Source organism: Centropristis striata, chromosome 13 (assembly GCF_030273125.1).
Source record: "Centropristis striata isolate RG_2023a ecotype Rhode Island chromosome 13, C.striata_1.0, whole genome shotgun sequence".
Taxonomy (NCBI): Eukaryota; Metazoa; Chordata; class Actinopteri; order Perciformes; family Serranidae; genus Centropristis; species Centropristis striata.
Genome location: NC_081529.1, coordinates 24,146,461 through 24,162,684, shown reverse-complemented (window position 1 = coordinate 24,162,684; position 16,224 = coordinate 24,146,461).

Genomic DNA, 16,224 nt, shown 5'->3' with positions numbered 1-16,224 from the left:
TCTTATAGTATGTGCATGTGTGTAAATAATACACACAAATCCTAGAAAAGGAGTATGTAATCCCTTTTTAAAAGACACAAGTATATATTCATTCTTTCTCTCTCTCTCACCACACACACACTCACACAGTCCACAGCATCTAAGGCCCTGCCACTGTTGGTTCTAATCAGCCCTTATCAGCGGCTGTTTGCCTGATTCAGCATGTTCGCTCTGCAGCAGAGGCAGTCTGTGAGATGGAGCTGTCAGACTGGCTGTTCAGCCGAGCGAATCAGTGATTGTACCGATTTCATGAGGCAATTCCTTAATTTTCAACTTCGCCTCGTATTTATTTTTATATTCCACAAACAAAAGACGACACAGAAAAGCTCAAAGCAGAGCAAAAACTTTTCCTGTATCACAATTGTGTATCCTACAGGCTCAGTCTTCTTCTATTTCTTCTTTCGTGTTTTTTCTTCTATTATTTAATCTCGGAGAAGTGTAGTAGACCTATATGTATACGCCATCAGCTGTGGTCTTTGCTGTGTGTTCAAGTGCAGCTTTTAACTGAAGACATGAAGCAAAGCGTTTATCATGCTGCCTTTGTCGTCACTAGCTCTTTGAGGTGCTTACTGTAAGTGCAGCAGAGCGGCAAACATAGAGATCAACCTCAACACATTTTATAATATAGCAGAAACTCTGCAACCCTGTTTTGGTACACTGCTGCAAGTAATGCACACTGCATGCAAAGTTAGTGTGTGTGTGTGTGTGTGTGGTGCAGAGCATGCCAAACTGTTGTGGTGTGCAGATTCTCTCTGACATGCAGTCACAATCACACAGCCTTATCTCTGCTCACCTTCTGCTGACTCCCTCAGGCAGCCAGCCCTGCTGTGTCCTCATCTCCACCACAGCTCCTCTACTGTGTGTGTGTGTGTGTGTGTGTGTGTGTGTGTGTGAATGCGTGCATCCTGCATGTCTGGATCAGATATTTTTAGAATTCTTAAATGCTGCAGAGTCTGTAACTTGTGCCGTGGAAACATAAATACATGCTTCGCTGCGTCTGTGTTTATGTCAGCCCACATATGTACAGTAATGCATTGTGCCTTGTCCGTGAACAAAGAATTAAACATTTCTTCTTATACATAATGTTTGCATGTGTGTGTGTGTTTGTGTGTGTTACCCCCAGTGAATCGTCTCCATGTCGGCGTGCGTTTCCTCCCCTCTCTGCTTCACTGAGCTGACAGTGGGTTCAGGCTCTCTTTCTCTCTCCTGTCTCCTCTTCTTCTCTCACTTCTTCTTCATTTCTCTCTCCTTCTGGCATGGATGGACATGTGGTGGAACCAGTCCTACTGAAAGATGAATGCCCCACTGATTAAGTGATTCACTCTTTTATCGTGGAGAGTAATATGCGGAGAAGGCTGCTGACAGATCAGGATGGAGAGATGAAGTCCTGATGCTTGGGTGACAATGTGAGTTCAGGTGTCAATTTCTACTCATGTCTCATAACGAGTGATATTAAAAAGCCACCGTGTCAGCCTATTTGTTTCTTCTCAAGCATTTGTAAAATCAAGATGATTTATTGATGTTAAAACAACATATATTGCTCCTTTAAGGGTATGTTTACGGTGCAGCCAAGAAAAAAAATTCAATAAAAAATTAGGTTTTTCTATTAACTAGGCTGAAGCAAATAGGTTTCCTGAAATACAATAAAGCTATTTAAGAAAAAAACAAAACAAATCAGATATTTTTTACGTTGTCATGGTTCTTGTGTGGCTACTAATGCTAGCTATATTTCATCCTGTCCGAAAAGAAAAACAATCACAATGCCTGCAATACTTCAATGCCATAGACGTGTGACATTGAACCACAGCAAAAACTGCTGGTGGAGATTTTTTTTTTTTTACAGATATATTTGTGTTTAGTGCATCTACATCACTAGCATTATTTGCTCCCTATAGAAGAAAAACCTGAGATGTACTCTCAATTCAGAGTATAAACGACAGCAGGCTTTTACTTTGAAAAACCACAAAGAGTTGGCTGATAAAGGGACAATCAGTAGCTGGTTCCATAGTTATATTTCTATGGAAGTTTGTTATATTGACCGGTGCTGCTCCTTATGGTGTGTTTACTTTGTTATAAGAGGAGAAAGGAGAACAGACAACCACAGATGGCAGCAGAGGAGGCATGGAGGTAAATAAGAAAGGATCAAGTTCAAGCTTCAGAAGGCAACAGCCTACATTCTCCCACAGCTCCATCATGTTATCATTTAGGCCCATCCTGTTCAAACAACATGAACAGCATGTAAGAGTTTACCAAATAATCTAATGTGGACTCAGTGGAAAGAGAGGGAGACAGAAGGAGAGAAGGATGCAGGAGGCACAGGTGAATTGGAGGAGGTGAGTGACAATAATTTGATTATTTAAAACTATGATACAACCCAGATTGCAAAAAAGTTGGAAAGCTTTGCAAAATGTATATAAAAAATAGTGTATATGTTCAGACAATAAACGTTCCCAGATAACTTTGCCTTTGTACTGTATTCAATTGAATATAGGTGGAAAAGTATTTAATTTTTTTTTTATTATTACTTTTGTATATCCTCTGCATATAGTTAAACATATTTATTCATCCATGTTCATATGACTACATCCAATAACTAAGTCAACCTACAAAGGAAAACAAACTTTAAAAATTATTTATGGGATAGAACACAGTGTGTCCAGGCCGCTGGGACTTTTTCTTCTTTCCTCCCTGTTCTAAAAGGCGTACCTCAAGGTTCCATATTAGGGCCACTGTTGTTCACAATTTATGTGAATAATCTTTGTGATAATTTGTTCCATTTTTATGCTGATGATACCGTAATTTATTGTTCTTCAGCTTTAAAGTCACTTGAGTTGTTAAAGTCAGCCTTTGACACTGTTCAGTTCCGTTTGACTCAGCTCAAGCTAGTGCTGAATGCAGAAAAATCAAAGACCATGGCATTTTCAAATGGCAGGCAGACTCTATCTCACCTTCCTAGATTGTCAACTGTTCAAGGGGTTAAAATTGATATGGTTACATCTTACAAATACCTAATTCTAATTGATGAGAACCTGTCCTATAAACTGCACATTGACAAACTGCCATCTTGGCCAGGTCACTCTTGGAAAAGAGGTTTTTAATCTCAATGAGTTTTTCACCTGGTTAAATACAGGATATTGATTGATTGATTTTAGGGAATCATGGTTGTAGAATACAATGGAGAAAAAGTCTATCATAACTCTATTTGGCTGACGATCTCATATATGCTCCAGATGATTCAGAGAGGGATAGAAGGTGTAGATGGTGCGTGCACAGGTGACCCAGAGGTGGGGAGTAAGAATAGACACGTACTTGGAAACCATTTATGCTTTAAAATGCTTGGTTTAGCGGTTTAAAAAAAAGTCTCCTTCTATTCAAATCGATGATTACAACACTGAAAGCTCCTTTCAACACAAGTCCTGTGAAAAATCACAGTACGACATATGTACTTTTGTTCATAATTATAATTATAGGTCATTATAAGTCATGTTTCCGGCTTGGTTTGTTCGTCTGTTTGTCAGCAGGGTGATTCGCTCATTATGTTAGGGCAACTGTGCTGACTGCTCCTGACTGACAAAATGTAGGTTAATGCCCTGTCAAGCCCACCAACTTGATAGTTAGTGAAAATTATGGCACACATGATTTCCTGGTGGTTTCATGAAGACCAAAATCAGAAAATGAGCAGTTTCACCGTTTTCCATTTAGTAATAAAAATGACCAGTTGTCTTTTTTTGTTTTGTTCTGTAATTTTATAATTGTCTGATTTTCTTTTAAGTGCTCATGAATGGAAATCAGGAATTAAAATATAGGTGTGGAAATCTATTTTTTGATTTTACAATACATTTTTGTTGTGACCCAGAAGTTTGAGCTGATGGTCAAAGGCCTTTCCATCCTGATTTCCATCTATGAGCACAGAAAATTGTGCAATGGGTCATTTTTGCTATCATACACTGTTGTTCTTGGGGGAGGTCTCCAAATGCCATTCTAGTTTTATATGATATTACACAATTTAAAAAAAATCACAGGTTGTTATGAGTGACTCATAGTTTGAATCGTACAATCTATTATCAAGCCCAGATACTATAATTCTCATTTTCTCATTATATTTTGCCCTCCGAAAACGATCCATGTCATGCGAGGGAAGTGAAGCTGCAGTGCATCCTAACATGCACACATAGTGTATGTATACGTAATACCCTTACAGAAAATGTGGTGTGTTTGTAGGGCTTCTTAATTTACATTCCTGTTGCCGAATGTGTTATTATATGCTTTTTACATTTACTTCTGCCTCCTCACGGATTTATTTTTTTAACATTTAGTTGACACAACCAGCTGAGCAGAAAGATGCGTACAGATAGCTTGTAGGCACATGTGCGATGATGCATACGAGCATAAAACCCCATTGACTTCCTCTCTCCTACAGTGTTGCTGTTTTCAGTGGGGATGTTGGGAGTCCCAGACTTCCTCTGACCCACCAATTAGCAGCAAAAAGTCAAGTCTACGAAGGCAGACAGGCCTTAGTCCTTCATAATAAATATTGGTATTTTTGCCAATAGCCCACGACCAGACACACCAAAATACAGAGACGGGAGATTAAAGCATACTACACCCCTGACAGAAATGCATGTGCAGTGACACGCGTATGAAGATACACATGTGGCTTAATCCTGCAGTACTATAAATAATCTTCCTTTTCAGGGAAGATGATAAAATAATGATGGAAAGGTGTGGAGAGGGGGATGAGAAAAGGGATGGAGAGACAGTGGACAGCAGCCTGGCCTCATATGACTCAACAGAGGTGCCTGTGGATCTATAAATCTCACAGTCTGACAACACACTGTTTGCCTGTGTGAGGTTGTTTGTATTTTCCGTTGTGTTAATCTTCCTTAGCTTTGTGAGGAGGCATAAATGTGTCATGTGTGGATGTGTTTTCTGAGAGACACAGAAAGCGAGGGGAGGAGGGAGAGGGAGAATTTGCATTTGTTTTTTTCATGGTCCTCCATATCTCATTTTCCTTTGATTTGTGCATATTTCTGTTGTGTGTGTATGAGTGCAGTGTATGTTTGTGTAATGTGAGCCTCCTCTTCATGGTTAGTCTCTTCATCATGGTCCCTGTCTGACTCTATCTCTCTAGCTCTGTTTTAATAAAGCGTGAGGAATTGGATTAAAGGCAAGGATTTTCTGCCTGAATGCATTTGTGCATCTGCGTTTTATTTTTGTGCTGCCTTGCCGTTTTCCTATTTTTTTCCCCAGCCGAGTGAGATGACTTCTCCCTCCCTACGCCTTTGGACATGCGTGTGCGTACACTGAGTGTGTGCGTGATGTTTGTGTAGTGAGTGGCCTTATCTTGATCTTAGTATATCATCAAGTGCTGTCTGTCTCTGGTTGCTTTCTTTGATGTTTTCATCAAGTCTTATGGAGAATTTGCCATGTAGCTGCTGGTTGTTGGCTATGTCCAATTTCAGGAAACACTTGCTTCTTCTTCATCTCATTAAAATTATCAATTAAATTATTATTATTTATGTTTTAGTTAATTTTTAGGTTTTATATCAATCTGTAGCTTCCCAGCAGTTGTCCTTTTGCATTAAAGTCCAAACATTCACATTGAGGTCAAAGTAAGTATGTTTTAGTATCAAAATACCACTTTTCCAAGCCCTTGTGACAACCTTTTCCCACATGATCTCACAAAGGTTTCTAGATGATGGTGTTGCAACATCTACATCCTTTTCTGCAGCCACTGTGTATTGGTGACAGCGGTTATTACTGTTTGGAGAAGCAGAGCAACAGCACAGAAGCTAAGCACCGAACTACTGTGGATGCCACTTTAGTTTGGATCAAAGAAAGAAATGTCACAAAATCACAAAGAAACTAGCACATCAAGGCATCTGTGGACCCACAACTCCTGTGTTCTGGCACATATTTACTGTTTTTGTCAAATTCAAGTGTTTTCAAAGTCATTTTAACTGCCTAAAATAGAACTACCTAAAAAATCAATATCAGTGTACCATGTATTAACCCCTTTACCTTGTCATCAGACAGCCTTTTATGACTAAGGGAACTAAAAGCCATTAGACTCCTTTTACCTTGTAAAACTCAAGTTACTCCGTGTCTCATTCAGTTTGTTTGTTATTGTTAGACTTTCCGATCCAAACTAATGTGGCGTACACGGCAGTATACTATGTGCATTGATTTCCAAACTTAGCTCTTGATTTGGCTAGTGCTCGTGTCCACAGCTTACTGTGGAAACCTATCTCACTGCATTTTGCTAAGACTCGATGAGTGTTTTCGGAAAAGAACACAGATGGAGTTGACCTTTAAAAATCACAATGAGGACATAAAGAAGAGCGCAGTGACCTATTTTAATTTCAGAGAATTTATTAACTGAAAAAATCTGTTTTTTTCATGAGTGTCTTTCCTGGCTTTGGCAATTGTGTAAATCTCCTGAAATGCAATGTGGCTGTGGAGTCATGCACTTTGTTCTGACCCCTCCACCGCCGACCCCCCCACTCGCTGTCCTTCTCTCTCTCTCCCGCTCAGTGCTTCACCCTAGGGTGCGCCACCATGTGCGACGGCAGTTCAAACTCTGGAAAAAGGTCGTCAGGCATACCGGGTCGACACACAGGGCCCAGTGGAGCGAGAAACGCGAGGAGCGGCGCTTATAAGGCCACGGGGAGAGGGGCGCATCTCTCAGAAATCATCCGATGTCTGTGTTTACCCGGGTTCTGACAGGTCGAGCAGCTCTGTCTGTGGATAAGGCCAAACGAATCTCACTATGAGCCCTTATCTCGCCTGTCTGATACACAAACCCATATTGCCTCAGACATATCTGCTAAATGAATTGAACTGTTTGCCAGTTTGTTAAATGTCAGAAAATATCAGTCAGTTTCAACGGTATTTTGTCAATTCGATCACCTAGCACGACCCTGTTTTTCTCTTTCTCACTTCAATGTCGCCTTCATTCCCTCTCACTGTGGACTTTTTTATTCTCAATCTGCAAATAGAGTTTTTACTCATTTGGCTTTTTGTTGGCACAAAAGTGTGCATATCATAGAAAAAAGGTTTTTCTTCCAGCTCCTCCAGCACACACTAAACATCAGTAGATATATTGTGCATTGATATAAAAACAACAAAGGAACAGGGCGACCTGATGAGCCTCTCTCTTTCTTTCTTGGACAATTCTGCCCTCTTCCCCCAGTGGCTCATTGTAGAAAAAAGGCCCATGAAAGGCTTTCTTTCTGGGCAGAGACGAGTCCTTTTAACCCCCCCTCTTCTCTCCTCTGAGCCTCATCATTACAGGCCTTTAGAAGGGCAAAATTACAGCAGAGTGACTTATTACCAGCTGCATCCAGGGACGGGGATGGAGGTTAGAGTGGGAGAAGGTGGGCAGGAATTAAGGTGAGATAGAGAGTGATGAAGCAGATGAGGGAGAGGAACAAGGAAGATGGAAGTTCTGAGAGGGGAAGGATCACATCTGTGAGATAGAGGGAAGGGCTAAAGATTAGAAAAGAGATTGAGAGGCTGGCTTGAATAGAGAGAGTGGTGGGTGTGTTTGAGAGAGAGAGAGCGAGAAGCAGACGTAGACAAACACTGTCATTTACCGAGCAAGGCAGCGCTGTCCGCTAATGGACACATGATAAATGGCCCCTGAAAGTTTGCTCTGCCTCACAGTTCCCAAAGTTCACATGTACCTCCTAGTCTTCACATCCAGTGCCTTGCCAACAGAAGCAAAGCACTATGGGCAACCTGGTCTCACAGGAATCTGTGAAATAGCCACGGATTTGCTTAACTCAAAATCCGTGAAATAGCCACGGAATCACTCAAATTTCTGTGAAACTGACACAGATTTCGCTACAATGCAAGTTAATGACAGTCATATCCCGTGGCTATTCCAACATACAAAGTGATTATGTACATTCACTGAGTGAATATTTAGAAAATAAAACATATATTTCTCGCTAGAAGTGTGATCAAAATCCATTTTTATGCAGAAACTAAGTCAAAATATTGATTTTTCACTAAAAATGAGAGAACTGTCCGCCATGTTTTTTGTTCTGACCGCCGGGACCTTGAAAGTCACGTGACTTGGAACAAACCAATAGGAACAAATATCCATGGAATAGCCACGGGATATGACTGTCATTAACTTGCATTGTAGCCAAATCCGTGTCAGTTTCACGGAAATTTGAGTGATTCCGTGGCTATTCCATGGATTTTGAGTTAAGCGAATCCGTGGCTATTTCACGGATTCCTGTGAGACCATGTTGCTACGGGATGCCTCACCCAGCTCTGTGGAGAGTTTTTGGACATTAGGAGCATCATTTTTTGGGATTTGATCTAATCTCACGAGAGCCCTCGTATCACATCCAATGAGTGGAATCAGCTGCAAAGCAGTCTGACAGTGTCGGAGCGTTTGCTAGTGTGTGGACCTCCAGAGACCATCGCTGTGTCGTACACAAAACTGAAGCAGACAAGCTTTAGTAAACAGATGTAAACTAGGTGGAATGGGATGAGAATGAAAGTGGGAGGAGGGCACGTACGGTGCTCTAACAAACACAGAAATAGACATCTCGCTGGCTTAGATGACAGTAGTTTTTCGCTCCCACAAAGGAAAAACACTCACATCCTCGTGACTTTATTTCAAACTGATAAACAAACACATTCTTCACATCTGTTTGTACCAAACCCAAACATAATAACACATATTTAACTAATTGTCAGCATTGTCTGTGTATGCAGTGGGACACAAAGGGGTGCAGTGAGGACACCAATACATTTACTGTAACAAAACTACTTTTCTACACATTTTTTTTTCAAAGATATTTTAGTCATTTTATTGTAAATATAAGAGGTTTTGAAATGATGTTAGTTATACAAAAAAAATATGCAGGTTTTTTTGCAAAGCATGATTTAAATACAACCGCAACTCAAATACTTCACATGAGACAAAGACGTGGTTTAAAATAGCATTTAAAGTGCTCGTGTTTAGCAGATGTGACAGCATGTGACTGGGTGTTGTTTTCACATTGTGAATTTTTGTATGCGAGTATGTGTCATTGTGGCAAAATGTGGTACTGGAAAAGGTCCCATGAGGTAACAAGAACACACACAAACACACCTGTGGTCTACCTACCTGAATCCACCATCCAACTTGTACATGTTCTCATTTCAATGGTCAGAACGTTAGCTGCAAGGGACATGAACCAGGGAATATTCCACATAAAATCCCAATACTAACATAAGTTGACCCTGTGTGGCAATCAGCAAAAATGAATAAGTTTGGCACATTTTTCCAATCACACAATAGTCTCCAATTTCCTTTTACTGTTGATCGTTTTTTATGAATAAAGAGAAGAAACAGGTATTTGAGCGTATACAGGTACATCTCAATAAATTAGAATATCATATAAAAGTGTATTTATGTCAGTAATTCAATTCAAAAAATGGAAATAACACATTATATAGATCCATTACACACAGAATGAAACATGTCATGTCTTAATTTATTTAATTTCTTCTACTTATAATGATTATGGCTTACACTTAATGAGGACCTAAAATTCAGGGTCTCAAAAAAAAAAAAATATTACAAAAGACCAATTTGATGCTTAATATGCTATGCTTAATATGTAAATGTTGGCCTCTGAAAAGTATGTCATCTATATGATTCAATACTTGGTTGGAGCTGTTTGACTTGAACTACTGGAAAGGGACTTTTCCATCATATTCTGATTTATTGAGATGGACCTGCACATCTGAAATATTCCTATGGGGAGCTTGTCTTTGTTCCTTTAGATAGCAGCTGGCTGGCTGAGCCCCAGCAGGGGAATAAGAGACTCTGTAGCCTACATGTTATGAGCAGTGTGTTAGTGGTGTTGAAGAGTAAAGACCACTCCAGCAACCAAACGGACTAAAGTGATATCTGCAGGTAAGTTACATGCTATTGAATGCGCTGCAGCTGACAGTAGCAGTGAAGTTCTTCACTTATTCATTGTTTTTATTAGCCTTTTGTGTGTTTTTGATCCTTTATTCCAGCTGTTCTCAACCTTGGGGTCGGGGTCGCGCGATGATTTCTGGGGGTCGCCAAATCATTTTGGAAGTCAGCTCTGTCTCCACTGTGTTAAAGTGTACATGTGTTAATGTGTTTTAGTCTTTTTGGTCACTTTTTTTTAGTCATTTTGTGTCTTTTTTGGTCATTTTGTGTCTTTTTTTGGTCATTTTGTGTCTTTTTTTGGTCATTTTGTGTCTTTTTTTTTATAATTTTTTGGTCAATTTGTGTCTTTTTTGGTCAATTTGTTTCCCTTTTTTGGTAATTTTGTGTCTTTTTTTGGTCATTTGTGTCTTTTTTGGTAATTTTGTTTCTTTTTGGGGTCATTTTGTGTCTTTTTTGGTCATTTTGTGTCTTTTTTTGGTCATTTTCTTTCTTTTTTGGGTGATCTGAACTGTGCGTGTGAGATTCTGTTCAGTGAGCGGGGGTCGCGGACAACATGGATGTTAAATTGGGGGTCGTGACTCAAAAAGGTTGAGAACTACTCTCTACACTCTGAGTAGCCATCATGACACCAAAAAGTATTAGATATAAATGTCTTCCTTTTTCAAGGAGAACACAGGAAATGTGATTTACAGAGCAGATATGTAGTCTTAAGCAGTAAAAAGTTGTAATTTCTCTCGAACGGTTTAACTCTTCTCAACATATGATAACTAATACTCTCACCACAGGAACAGGAAAACTAGACTAATACCAAATACACCCACGGTGTAAAAAGGAACGCTTCCGCAAATCATTCTTTCCAGCTGCCATAAGACTGTACAACACCAACACAACCTGAACATTTTTGCATAAATCTGCACTCTGCACATTTCTCCACTTAAATTTGCACTAAGTTGTATATAGTATATTATTACTGTTATTATTATTGTGTATTTGTATATTGTTAAATGTCTTTTCTTAGATTGTTTATTTTTTATCTTTATCTTAATTGTGTGAAACTTTGCGGCTGTAACAAAGAAATTTCCCCACCGTGGGATTAATAAAGTCAAATCTGAATCTGAAATAAAGTAAAAAAAAAAGGTAAGAAACTCATTTTTAATGCAGCTTAAGTCCATTCAAATAATTCTAGAGGGAAAACACTCAAACATTCTTGGAAATCACTGAATTAAATCACTGCACAGAATCTGATCTTTCTCAGGACTCGACTTGAAACACTCGTTGCCCACCTGACTTGTGATCTTAGCTGCCGTGTGAAGGTATGCCAGTTCAAGTATGCAGATCTACTCCCTGGTGAGCCAAAAGAGACTACAACTACAGCTCCTCCTGACTCTCACACACAAACATGCAAACACACACATGCAGTGCCATTTAGAGAGCTAGCAAGGCAACTCATGGGTGATTTTCATTGTTATTCATGTATTAATTTATTCAGTCATGGCAGATGTGAAACAGGGCTGTAATATGCAGATGTGGGTTTGTTTCTCGATGGGAATTTTCCGGTCCACTGCCTCTAGCTGCCACTAATAATAAAGACAGGCAAGAAAGGTGGAGGAGGAAAAGGGGGAGGAGTGACTGAGAGGAATGGGAGCTGGAGAGGGAAGGTTGGAGTTGTCAAGATGCCTCCAGTCATACACCAGCTCTCCAACAACTCGCCTACCCTTGTTCTACACACACACACACACACACACACACACACACAGATGCAAGCAGTGACCAGGTGTGAACTAGCTGTGAATGAGCTTGTCCTTGACATGAAGGTGAGCATGTAGACTTGTCCTCTCTTTTGTTGACAAGACGTCTGTGCAGCTGCGGGCTGTTGCTTCTTTGTCTTAAAATCAGCAGCAGAAGCTGATTTTAAAACCAGCTATTTTTATTGTAACAACCCATTTAGATACAAGAAAAATGTTTTGTTTTTTTTAAAACCTGGGACAGTTAGATCAAGATATGGTGTAAAAAGAGGCTAAAAATAACTCTCAGCCAACTACTTTTCAGCCCTCATCAACATCAACATTTATTCCTCACCTCATAAAGAAAACAAATGTCTCTGTTATGCAGCAAACCAGCTATTTTTATTGTAACAACCCATTTAGATACAAGAAAAACATTGGGGTTTTTTAACCTGGGACAGTTGGATCAAGATATGGTGTAAAAAGAGGCAAAAAAATAACTCTTAACCAACTACTTTTCAGCCCTCATCAACAACAACATTTATTCCTCACCTCATAAAGAAAACAAATATCTCTGTTATGCAGCTGCTAAAAAGCTAATGCATTTTTATGTGCTGTTGTATTAAAACCCTCGCTGTGAGTAGAGCAGTCCTGGAAAGAAAATAAGCACAGAACAAACTGGCTGTGTCACTGCCCGAGACATAAATAGCAAAGGACTGTAAGACACCCTGTAGGCAAATGGCTGTGAGACATGTTGTTTCCTGCGCGTGTTGTTGCGGCGTGGCACTGGGGTTAGTTCCTGCGGGAGGGTCATAGGCGGGGAACATTGCCATGCCGGAGGAGTAATGATGTCAAAGACGAGTTCCTAACAGGCAGCGAAGGATTCACTCTATTTTCTCTTCCTCGCTGCATTTATTAGAGATTAACCCCCTCCTGTCTGTGTGATTGAGTGTCAGAATGGCAGCTGGAGGAAAGGAAGAGGGAAGAGGCAGTGGAAGAGTTCATGTGGAGATGGATGAAAAACAAAGTCAATCATACAGCGATATAAAGCCCCTTCCCCACTGGACGGAAAACACCACTAACACCTGGTAACATCTGGCTTCTGTCTTCAAAAAGGTGACAATTGTCATTCATTCCCAGGACAAATGACTCAACAGTAGTCGCACACTGTAAAAAAAAATTGTTGTTTTTACGGTAAAAAACTGGCAGCTGTGGTTGCAGAAGTTTACCGTAATAAATACGGTGCAACTTTTTGTAATATTACGGTAAAATTATATTAGCACTGTTGATTTTTTAAGATTGCCATTTAATTGCTAACTATTCTCAAATGAGGTCTAGTCTGGCAACGAGCAATGTATTTCTCCGTAGAGGAGGCGTGGTTTACGATCCTCCGGAGCCGTTTATTGGACGCTTAGAATGTCTATCAAAGCGTCTGTAGGTAGCTCTTAGCCAATCAGATCAGTTATACCAGATGACGTAGTAGAGCAACAGAAATGGATGTTTGTTGTGTGTGTGTCTGTGAGAGAGTGTTGTTTGCTGCTTTGCTTCTCCAGTTCTCGCTTTCTGCAAGATTATTTATTTTCACGCTTTATTCCCCTTCATGTCATTCAGCCACACACATCCACTGATTTTATGGGCAATAAACAAGCTGCTGCGGGTCTCTGGGGGCTTCGCTGTCCCCCGGCTGGTAGCCAGATCACCGGCGTTACAATAGCGGGGCTAATAGCTACCGCTAACGCCGTAATGTTAGTGTAGCGCTACCGCTATTAGCCGCGGTACCGTGACGCCGGTGATCTCGCTACGAGTCGGGGGACAGCGGAGCCGCCGAGAGACCTTTCGCCTTTCAACTTTCGCTCTAAACTATTTAAAACACCATCTACAGCTAAAGAGAGTTTCGCGTCTGCTGCAGGATCCGTAAGAAAACTACAAGCTTCTGTCTGCCGGGTAGTACGCGTCATCGTCTTGCCGTCCCTCCCCGCTCTGTGATTGGATCCCTAAAACAGGGCTAAGATCTCCCTCTAGTTTCCAGACCCCTTGGCAGTTCCAAATTAAATCGAGCGCGCAAGGCAGTCTGGGTATACCCAGGCTAATTTAATTCCATATTTTACCGAAAAAAAAAAAAAAAAGTTTTTCCATTAAAAGAAACGCTGTTCCGCCATATAATTGACAAGAAAAATACTTCATAAAAGCCGCATGAATTAAAGATTTTTACCATTAAATATTTCAGTATATTTCTGTTGGAGGTATGGTGTTTGGTACAATTAACAGTGATAAAAGTATGTTTTACAAAAAATAAATGCAAAAATGATGGATTGTATATATATGACAGTATATTTTTATTACAAACACGGTGCCAGTGTATTTTACAGTGGAGTAATGTATTAAAAAAAAAAAGGTAAAAAAATACTCTTTTAGCTGATATGTACATTTACGCTGTTTCATTGTTACTAAAACTGAATTAACTAATTTATCATTTTACGGTCTTTTACTGTCATGGTTTAGCAGTTTTTCACCGTAAAATCTACAGACATTTTTTACAGTGCAGGTATTTATCGGTTCCAGCTCCTATCGGATTTTCGGCCCTTTATCTGGCACAATGAATTTGTCATCTCAAGCAATAATAGAACATCGTTCCAAACTTGTCTGCACCGAGTTTAAAATAGAGAGTGTAAGTAACAAATGTAAAAAAAATGTTTAAAAAAGTAACCTCTGTAACACTGGCTTTGATGCTGTTTTCAACTCTTTTCCAACCATGTTTTCCGGCATGTTTGTGACATTGAACAGAAAAAAACAAACACAAATGAGGCAAGAGGAGATTTTTACAAGGGTTGCAAAGGGGTGGAAATTCCAGAAACTTTCCATGGGAAGTTAAGGCGAAATTCGGAACTATTGAAAAATGAGAATTATGGGAATTTATGGGAACTGGGGGTCATTTAAACGAACTGTATCTTATCCAAATATAAATATAAACATCTTGTTTTGTCATAAGCAGACATCCATGCATAATAATACAATTAAAAAACATTTCAACAGATTCATTTTATTTATTTTATTTAACAATTAATTATTTAACTTAAAAAAAAAAAACCTGTATTAATATACAGGGTTTTTTATTAAGCTTAATATTTCTTACCCCCCCAACCCCACCCATTCCAAATTTATGTAAAAAAAAAAAAAAGCCCTTCAGCAGCCCTGCAGTAAGCAGTGTGCTATGTGCATGTGATTGAAGAATAGCATAGATATTCAAGTGGACTTCCATGAAATCTGGTTGTTTTAGTCAAGATTTAAATCTTAAAATACATTCTCCCCAACTATATTAAAGTTCCATGTTAAAGGCCATCCATCAATTTGGTAAATTCTCAGTTTATTCCCATAAAGTCCTGTTAATTCCCATAAATTTCTGTCAATTCTCGTGGAATGTTTGTTGTTCATCACAGCTATGAATATCTTGGGCACGAGGCTGAGCGAACCACAGCTGTTATATGTAATACAGCGTAGCTCCTCTTGTGTGATATTGCTCAAGTATAGAATTGTGTATTAACAATGATATATGTATAGTGTCAAAAGTAAATGTTCCCATAATGCATTGCATGAGTTATATTATCATATATTATGTTATTGGATAATTATTGCTAATGCATAAACATGGAAGAGGTATTTAATGTTACAACTGTTTACTTTTGTATTATTCTTCAAAGCAACTATTACCTGTCAGAGAAATTGGTAACACTTTACAATTACCATCCAAGTGATGTTTATAGATGGTTTATAAACCAATTATAATTAACCATTTACAAAATTCTATACATATTTAATCTTTAAATGTTTTCAAGCAATTTCTTAAAGGTATAAGAAACATTTTGAAATCATTTACATACTTAATATGGTGTTAAAAATGTCATAATGAGTGTAAAGCTATTAATAAACTAATAATTATGTTTGTTTATGGTAAAGTAATCTATTTGGCATTTATAAATTATAGTTCAACATTATTACATTTTCTATTCACCATTCTAAATGGCCTATATACGGTTTATAAATGATGATTAAACATTAATTAACTATCTGTTTACCATTTATAAATTATGGTTATTGTAAAGTGTTACCCAGAAATTTTGCGAGATAAAAAAAAAATATACAGTGCCAGAAAATTTTAATAATCAAGCAAAGCGCTTGATTTCATTACTGACTTGTAAACGGACGTGGTTACATTCCATCGCTGCTATAAACACAAACCTTACAGCATCCATCATGCATGCTGACGTCTTGTTCCCCTGTGACTTGTAGGCACACACACACACACACACACACACACGCTTGGCTATCTGGAGCTGAAGCCCACAGGCATGCACCCAGGCCGGAGTCCAAGCCGTGTCAAATCAGCGGAGTCTTCACCAGAGGCCAAATCTGTAGCGTATAATTAGCTTTTAATCAGCACCCTCATTCAGGCGAGCAGTGAAGATTAGCCCAGCTTGGGCTCTGCTTAAAATAAGCATTCAAAAATGCGTGTGAAAGCCTCTGACCCATCGCATC